We start from the raw sequence: 10,000 nt of genomic DNA, 5'->3' as shown, positions 1-10,000 counted from the left end.
AAGCATTATATATTACTGTTGTTGAGCTAGAAACACAAGCATTATATATTACTGTTGGAGCTAGAAACACAAGCATTATATATTACTGTTGGAGCTAGAAACACAAGCATTATATATTACTGTGTTGGAGCTAGAAACACAAGCATTATATATTACTGTTGGAGCTAGAAACACAAGCATTATATATTACTGTTGGAGCTAGAAACACAAGCATTATATATTACTGTTGGAGCTAGAAACACAAGCATTATATATTACTGTGTTGGAGCTAGAAACACAAGCATTATATATTACTGTACTGTTGGAGCTAGAAACACAAGCATTATATATTACTGACTGTTGGAGCTAGAAACACAAGCATTATATATTACTGTTGGAGCTAGAAACACAAGCATTATATATTACTGTTGGAGCTAGAAACACAAGCATTATATATTACTGTGTTGGAGCTAGAAACACAAGCATTATATATTACTGACTGTTGGAGCTAGAAACACAAGCATTATATATTACTGTACTGTTGGAGCTAGAAACACAAGCATTATATATTACTGTACTGTTGGAGCTAGAAACACAAGCATTATATATTACTGTACTGTTGGAGCTAGAAACACAAGCATTATATATTACTGTACTGTTGGAGCTAGAAACACAAGCATTATATATTACTGTACTGTTGGAGCTAGAAACACAAGCATTATATATTACTGTGTTGGAGCTAGAAACACAAGCATTATATATTACTGTACTGTTGGAGCTAGAAACACAAGCATTATATATTACTGACTTTGGAGCTAGAAACACAAGCATTATATATTACTGTTGGAGCTAGAAACACAAGCATTATATATTACTGTGTTGGAGCTAGAAACACAAGCATTATATATTACTGACTGTTGGAGCTAGAAACACAAGCATTATATATTACTGACTGTTGGAGCTAGAAACACAAGCATTATATATTACTGTGTTGGAGCTAGAAACACAAGCATTATATATTACTGTTAACTAGAAACACAAGCATTATATATTACTGTACTGTTGGAGCTAGAAACACAAGCATTATATATTACTGTACTGTTGGAGCTAGAAACACAAGCATTATATATTACTGTACTGTTGGAGCTAGAAACACAAGCATTATATATTACTGTTTGGAGCTAGAAACACAAGCATTATATATTACTGTACTGGAGCTAGAAACACAAGCATTATATATTACTGACTGTTGGAGCTAGAAACACAAGCATTATATATTACTGTACTGAAACACAGCTAGAAACACAAGCATTATATATTACTGTTGGAGCTAGAAACACAAGCATTATATATTACTGTTGGAGCTAGAAACACAAGCATTATATATTACTGACTGTTGGAGCTAGAAACACAAGCATTATATATTACTGTACTGTTGGAGCTAGAAACACAAGCATTATATATTACTGTACTGTTGGAGCTAGAAACACAAGCATTATATATTACTGTACTGTTGGAGCTAGAAACACAAGCATTATATATTACTGTTAGCTAGAAACACAAGCATTATATATTACTGTTGGAGCTAGAAACACAAGCATTATATATTACTGTTGTTACTAGAAACACAAGCATTATATATTACTGTTGGAGCTAGAACACAAGCATTAGATATTACTGTTGGAGCTAGAAACACAAGCATTATATATTACTGTTGTAGCTAGAAACACAAGCATTATATATTACTGTTAACTAGAAACACAAGCATTATATATTACTGTTAACTAGAAACACAAGCATTATATATTACTGTTGGAGCTCTCCCACAAGCATTAGATATTACTGTACTGATGGAGCTCACAAGCATTATATATTACTGACTGTTGGAGCTAGAAACACAAGCATTTAGTTAGATATTAACACAATCATTTCCCTGCTCCTTCGATAACATCTCTCTCTCTCCCCTCTCTCTCACTCTCTCTCTGTATCTCTCCCCCCTCTCTCTCCCCCTCTCTCTCTCTCTGTATCTCTCCCCCTCTCTCTCACTCTCTCCTCTCTCCCCCTCTTCCTCTCTCCCCCTCTTCCTCTCTCCCCCTCTCTCTCTCCCCCTCTCTCTCTCCCCCCTCTCTCCCCCTCTCTCTGTATCTCTCCCCCTTCCTCTCTCCGCCCTCTTCCTCTCTCTCTCTCTCTCTCCTGTATCTCTCCCCCCTCTCTCTCACTCTCTCTCTGTATCTCTCCCCCTCTCTCTCACTATCTCTCTGTATCTCTCCCCCTCTCTCTCTCCCCCCTCTTCCTCTCTCCCCCTCTCTCTCCCCCTCTCCTCTCCCTGATCCTTCCATCTATCTCTCTTCCTCTCTCCCCCTCTCTCTCCTCCCCCCCAGGGCTTCCTCTTCCTCTCTCCCCCTCTCTCTCTCCCCCTCTTCCTCAAGTCCCTCTTCCAGGTTACCCTCTCTCTCTCACCCAGACTCACCCACCTCTCTCTCTCTCCCACAGGTCTCTCTCTGTATCTCTCCCCCACTTCCTCTCCCCCCCACTTCCTCTCTCCCCTTCTTACACTCTCCCCCAGAGACCAACCTCTCTCCCCCTCTCTCTCTCCCCCTCTTCCTCTCTCTCCGCCAGCCTTTGAGGAGCCAGTCCCTGATGACCGTTACCATGGTATCTACTTTGCGATGCTATTGGCTGGCGTGGGCTTCCTGCTTCCCTACAACAGCTTCATCACCGACGTGGATTACCTTCACCACAAGTTCCAGGGTAACACACACACACAGACAGACACAGACACACACACACACACACACCACAGACACACACCAGTGTTACACACACACACACACACACACAGTCACCACCAGAGACGACCCCAGTGTTATAATGCTGTTGTAGAGACAGCAGTCTGGACCACCAGACGACCCCAGTGTTATAATGCTGTTGTAGAGACAGCAGTCTGGACCACCAGACGACCCCAGTGTTATAATGCTGTTGTAGAGACAGCAGTCTGGACCACCAGACGACCCCAGTGTTATAATGCTGTTGTAGAGACAGCAGTCTGGACCACCAGATGACCCCAGTGTTATAATGCTGTTGTAGAGACAGCAGTCTGGACCACCAGACGACCCCAGTGTTATAATGCTGGTTGTATTGTTCTGGTCTTCCATGGGGGGTAATGTGCTTTTCTCACACTTTCTCTCTCTGTGTGTGTGTGTGTGTGTGTGTGTGTGTGTGTGTGTGTGTGTGTGTGTGTGTGTGTGTGTGTGTAGGATCCTCCATAGTGTTTGATATGAGTCTGGTGTATATCGTGGTGGCTCTGGTCGCAGTCATACTAAACAACATCCTGATGGAGAGGATCAGTCTACACACACGGATCACCGTGGGTGAGTTACCACACACACACACACACACACAGGAGAGGATCAGTCTACACACACAAATCACCGTGGGTGAGTTAACACACACACACACACACACACAGGAGAGAATCAGTCTACACACACAAATCACTGTGGGTGAGTTACCTGTTATTACCACACAGTGAGCCAACCCTCCTCCCCCACCAGGTTACCTGTTATTACCACACAGTAAACCAACCCTCCTCCCCCACCAGGTTACCTGTTATTACCACACAGTAAACCAACCCTCCTCCCCACCAGGTTACCTGTTATTACCACACAGTAAACCAACCCTCCTCCCCCACCAGGTTACCTGTTATTACCACACAGTAAACCAACCCTCCTCCCCCACCAGGTTACCTGTTATTACCACACAGTAAACCAACCCTCCTCCCCCCACCAGGTTACCTGTTATTACCACACAGTAAACCAACCCTCCTCCCCCACCAGGTTACCTGTTATTACCACACAGTAAACCAACCCTCCTCCCCACCAGGTTACCTGTTATTACCACACAGTAAACCAACCCTCCTCCCCCACCAGGTTACCTGTTATTACCACACAGTAAACCAACCCTCCTCCCCCACCAGGTTACCTGTTATTACCACACAGTAAACCAACCCTCCTCCCCCCCACCAGGTTACCTGTTATTACCACACAGTAAACCAACCCTCCTCCCCCCACCAGGTTACCTGTTATTACCACACAGTAAACCAACCCTCCTCCCCACCAGGTTACCTGTTATTACCACACAGTAAACCAACCCTCCTCCCCCACCAGGTTACCTGTTATTACCACACAGTAAACCAACCCTCCTCCCCCCCACCAGGTTACCTGTTATTACCACACAGTAAACCAACCCTCCTCCCCCACCAGGTTACCTGTTATTACCACACAGTAAACCAACCCTCCTCCCCCCACCAGGTTACCTGTTATTACCACACAGTAAACCAACCCTCCTCCCCCACCAGGTTACCTGTTATTACCACACAGTAAACCAACCCTCCTCCCCCCCACCAGGTTACCTGTTATTACCACACAGTAAACCAACCCTCCTCCCCCACCAGGTTACCTGTTTGCTCTGAGTCCGCTGGTGTTCCCCAGCCAGGTTTGATGTGTGGTTGGAATCCTTCACCACCAGACAGGCTTACATCCAACCTCTTCTCTGTTGGGGTTACCTTACCACACAGTAAACCAACCCTATGTACAGGTACCACCCTTCCCTTCCCCTGTCCGGTTACCCTCTCTGGAAATATTTAAATTGACAATGTAAACTTTATGATATGATAATAAGGTTACCTTCTAGTGACAACCATTTAATAAACCTTAGTTTAGTCAACTGAGTGGTACATGTGACATCCTGGTTATTTAACCTGTTTAGTAACTGAGTGGTACATGTGACATCCTGGTTATTTAACCCCCCTGTTATTACACCTGTCTGTATGTATCCTGTTATTCACCTGCACCTTAGTAAACCAGGCTCTTAGCCCTGGGACCAGGTTACCTGTTATAGCCCTGGGATAAGGAGGCTCTCATAGCCCTGGGGGAGGTTACCTGTTATACCCACAGGATAAGGAGGCTCTTATAGCCCTGGGGGTTAGGAGGCTCTTATAGCCCTGGGATAAGGAGGCCCTCTGACCCCCCACCAGGAGGCTTTTATAGCCCTGGGGGAGGAGGCTCTTATAGTCCCCCACCAGGTTACTCTTATACCATGGGGGAGGAGGCTCTGAACCCTGGGGAGGAGGCCCTTATAGCCCTGGGGGAGGAGGCCCTTATAGCCCTAGGTTACCTCTTATTAGCCACAGGGGAACCAACCCTGACCCCCCACCAGGTTACCTGTTATTACCCACAGTAAAGGCCCTCCTCCCCCCCACCAGGTTACCTGTTATTATCCCTGGGGGAAGGAGGCTCTGAGCCCTCCCCCCCACCAGGTTACCTGTTATTACCCTGGGGGAAACCAACCTCTTCCTCCCACCAGGTTACCTGTTATTAGCCACAGGGGGACCAACTCTTATCCCCCTGGGGAGGTTACCTGTTATTAGCCCTGGGAAACCAACCTCTGAGCCCCCACCAGGTTACCTGTTATTAGCCCACAGCCCTGGGGGAGGAGGCTCTTATAGCCCTCCCCACCAGGTTACCTGTTATTACCCACAGGGGAACCAGGCCTCCTCCCCTGGGGAGGTTACCTGTTATTACCACACAGGGGGAGGCCCCTCCTCCCCACCAGGTTACCTCTTATTACCACACAGTAGGCTCTTAAGCCCTGGGGGGAGGTTAGGCTCTTATTACCCTGGGGGAGGAGGCCCTTATAGCCCTGGGGGAAGGAGGCTCTTATTAGCCCTGGGGAACCAACCTCTTCCTAGCCCACCAGGTTACCTGTTATTACCCCTGGGGGAGGACCTTATCCCTGGGCCCACCAGGTTACCTGTTATTACCCTGGGAAACCAGGCTCCTGACCCCTGGGATAAGGAGGCTCTTAGCCCTGGGTGAAGGTTACCTGTTATTAGCCCTGGGATAAGGAGGCTCTTAGCAGCTGGGATAAGGCTGTTTGACCACACAGTAAACCAATCCTCCCCCACCAGGCTCTTAGCCCTGGGATCCCCCCAGGCCTTACCTGGGATATTACCAGGCTCTTAGCGCTGGGATAAGGAGGCTCTTTAGCCCTGGGCCTCTTCCCCCTGGGACCAGGTTAGCCCTGGGATAAGGAGGCTTACCCTGGTAAGGACCAGCCCTGGGTCCCCAGGCTACCTGTTATTACCACTGGGATAAACCAGGCTCTTAGCCCTGGGTGAAGGTTACCTGTTATTACCACTGGGTAAAGGCTCTTAAGCCCTCCTCCCCTGGGGGACCAGGTTACCTGGGGGCCTGAGTAAACCCTGGGGTGGAGGCTCTTATAGCCCTGGGGGAAGGAATCTCTCCACCCTGGGCAGGAGGCTCTTATAGCCATGGGGGAGGAGGCTCTGACCCCTGGGGGAGGAGGCCCTTATAGCCCTGGGGGAGGAGGCCCCCTATAGCCCTAGGATAAGGAGGCTCTTATAGCCCTGGGGGAGGAGGCTCTGACCCCTGGGGGAGGAGGCCCTTATAGCCCTGGGGGAGGAGGCCCTTATAGCCCTGGGCGAAGGAGGCTCTTATATCCCTGGGGGAAGGAGGCTCTGAGCCCTGGGGAGGAGGCTCTTATAGCCCTGGGGGAAGGAGGCTCTTATAGCCAGGGGGAGGAGGCCCTTATAGCCCTGGGGGAGGAGGCTCTTATAGCCCTGGGGGAGGAGGCTCTTATAGCCCTGGGTGAAGGAGGCTCTGAGCCCTGGGGAGGAGGCTCTTATAGCCCTGGGGGAGGAGGCTCTGGCCCTGGGGGAGGAGGCTCTTATAGCCCTAGGGAGGAGGCTCTTATTTAGCCCTGAGGGGAGGAGGCTCTGAGCCCTGGGGAGGAGGCTATTATAGCCCTGGGGGAGGCCCTGAGCCCTGGGGGTGGAGGCTCTTATAGCCCTGGGGGAAGGAGGCTCTTATAGCCCTGGGGGAGGAGGCTCTTATAACCCTGGGGGAGGAGGCCCTTATAGCCCTGGGGGAAGGAGGCTCTTATAGCCCTGGGGGAGGAGGCTCTTATAGCCCTGGGGGAGGAGGCTCTTATAGCCCTGGGGGAGGGGGCTCTTATAGCCCTGGGGGAGGAGGCTCTTAGCCCTGGGATAAGGAGGCTCTTATCCCTGGGCGAAGGAGGCTCTTAGCCCTGGGATAAGGAGGCTCTGACCCCTGGGATAAGGAGGCTCTTAGCCCTGGGTGAAGGAGGCTCTTAGCCCTGGGATAAGGAGGCTCTTAGCGCTGGGATAAGGAGGCTCTTAGCCCTGGGATAAGGAGGCTCTTAGCCCTGGGATAAGGAGGCTCTTAGCGCTGGGATAAGGAGGCTCTTAGCCCTGGGCGAAGGAGGCTCTTAGCCCTGGGATAAGGAGGCTCTTAGCCCTGGGATAAGGAGGCTCTTAGCCCTGGGTGAAGGAGGCTCTTAGCCCTGGGTGAAGGAGGCTCTTAGCGCTGGGATAAGGAGGCTCTTAGCCCTGGGTGAAGGAGGCTCTTAGCGCTGGGATAAGGAGGCTCTTATAGCCCTAGGGGAGGAGGCTCTGAGCCCTGGGGGAGGAGGCTATTATAGCCCTGGGGGAGGCCCTGAGCCCTGGGGGTGGAGGCTCTTATAGCCCTGGGGGAAGGCTCTTATAGCCCTGGGGGAGGAGGCTCTTATAACCCTGGGGAGGAGGCCCTTATAGCCCTGGGGGAAGGAGGCTCTTATAGCCCTGGGGGAGGAGGCTCTTATAGCCCTGGGGGAGGAGGCTCTTATAGCCCTGGGGGAGGGGCTCTTATAGCCCTGGGGGAGGAGGCTCTTAGCCCTGGGGAAGGAGGCTCTTATCCCTGGGGAAGGAGGCTCTTAGCCCTGGGATAAGGAGGCTCTGACCCCTGGGATAAGGAGGCTCTTAGCCCTGGGGAAGGAGGCTCTTAGCCCTGGGATAAGGAGGCTCTTATAGCCCTGGGATAAGGAGGCTCTTAGCCCTGGGATAAGGAGGCTCTTAGCCCTGGGGGTGGAGGCTCTTAGCGCTGGGATAAGGAGGCTCTTAGCCCTGGGGAGGAGGCTCTTATAGCCCTGGGGAGGAGGCTCTTAGCCCTGGGGGAAGGAGGCTCTTAGCCCTGGGGAAGGAGGCTCTTATAGCCCTGGGGAAGGAGGCTCTTAGCCCTGGGGGTAAGGAGGCTCTGAGCCCTGGGGGAGGAGGCTCTTATAGCCCTGGGGGGGGGCCCTGAGCCCTGGGGGTGGAGGCTCTTATAGCCCTGGGGGAAGGAGGCTCTTATAGCCCTGGGGAGGAGGCTCTTATAACCCTGGGGGAGGAGGCCCTTATAGCCCTGGGGGAAGGAGGCTCTTATAGCCCTGGGGGAAGGAGGCTCTTATAGCCCTGGGGGAGGAGGCTCTTATAGCCCTGGGGGAGGGGCTCTTATAGCCCTGGGGGAAGGAGGCTCTTAGCCCTGGGATAAGGAGGCTCTTATCCCTGGGATAAGGAGGCTCTTAGCCCTGGGATAAGGAGGCTCTGGCCCTGGGATAAGGAGGCTCTTAGCCCTGGGTGAAGGAGGCTCTTAGCCCTGGGATAAGGAGGCTCTTAGCCCTGGGATAAGGAGGCTCTTAGCCCTGGGATAAGGAGGCTCTTAGCCCTGGGATAAGGAGGCTCTTAGCCCTGGGATAAGGAGGCTCTTAGCCCTGGGCGAAGGAGGCTCTTAGCCCTGGGATAAGGAGGCTCTTAGCCCTGGGATAAGGAGGCTCTTAGCCCTGGGTGAAGGAGGCTCTTAGCCCTGGGTGAAGGAGGCTCTTAGCGCTGGGATAAGGAGGCTCTTAGCCCTGGGTGAAGGAGGCTCTTAGCGCTGGGATAAGGAGGCTCTTAGCCCTGGGCGAAGGAGGCTCTTAGCCCTGGGATAAGGAGGCTCTTAGCCCTGGGATAAGGAGGCTCTTATAGCCCTGGGCGAAGGAGGCTCTTAGCCCTGGGATAAGGAGGCTCTTATAGCCCTGGGATAAGGAGGCTCTTATAGTTGGCCTGCTCCCGAGCAGGATTAGCACAGACTTTGAGGGTGGAAACGCATATAATTTCCACTGTGCCAATCACAAAAGCTGCATTTTCACTTAATTTGCATATGCCTGTGCTGCGTGCTTCACTCTATTTTAACAAGGACAATTCATACAATTTCATCCTTCCCGAAAAACCTGACGGGAAAGAAAATAACGAAATCAAAAACTTTGGCTGCTATGGCTAACGGTTGCTATGGCTAACAAAAATGGTTGCTACGGCTAACGGTTGCTATGGCTAACGGTTGCTATGGCTAACAAAAACGGTTGCTACGGCTAACGGTTGCTATGGCTAACAAAAACGGTTGCTACGGCTAACGGTTGCTATGGCTAACAAAAACGTTGCTACGGCTAACGGTTGCTATGCAAGCTAACGTCTTCTCGCTCAGCTAGCCAACTCTAGCCACAAATTCTTACATCTGAAAAGGACCACAAACGCTCCCCGTCTTAATCTGTTTTCATAGCTTCTCTATTGACGTTTCATTTCAATCCATTATAATAATAATTGGTGCATGATTTTGCCTCTGGGTCAGAAAAGTTTACGTCTCGTCGGTACACAGAATTCTCTGTACAGGGGGAAAGAGATGGCATTTTCAAAAGTGATAAACATTGTTTTCCGCGGTCTGACAGGCAGACAGCAAGGTTTATACAAACCATCACTGTTGGAAATCAAATGCTAGGCTATCAAATGCTAGGCTGTCAAATGCTAGCAAGAGCAGATCATGTTTTTTTTTTTATGCCTTATTGCTTATATCATTGGTCCCGTGGCAGAGATAGAATGTTGGTCGAGAGTGTGTTTGTCCGCCCAGGGCTTTAGAATATCAGTGTGAATCCTTAGCCCAGGGCTTTAGAATATCAGTGTGAATCCTTAGCCCAGGGCTTTAGAATGTGAATCAGGGCCCCAGGGCTTTAGAATACCAGTGTGAATCCTTATCCCAGGGCTTTAGAATACCAGTGTGAATCCTTTCCCAGGGCTTTACCAGTGTGAATCCTTATCCCAGGGCTTTAGAATACCAGTGTGAATCCTTTCCCAGGGCTTTAGAATACCAGTGTG

The 10,000-nt window shown here is 50.4% G+C and overlaps 1 pseudogene; it reads left to right on the top strand.

Moving 5' to 3' along the window:
• Window positions 1-10,000, top strand: part of LOC121844995 — a 28,254-nt pseudogene that overhangs the window by 6,509 nt on the left and 11,745 nt on the right.

This window comes from Oncorhynchus tshawytscha, unplaced genomic scaffold, assembly GCF_018296145.1.
Source record: "Oncorhynchus tshawytscha isolate Ot180627B unplaced genomic scaffold, Otsh_v2.0 Un_contig_4570_pilon_pilon, whole genome shotgun sequence".
NCBI classification, from domain to species: Eukaryota; Metazoa; Chordata; class Actinopteri; order Salmoniformes; family Salmonidae; genus Oncorhynchus; species Oncorhynchus tshawytscha.
This window is presented reverse-complemented; position numbering and strand designations above follow the sequence as displayed.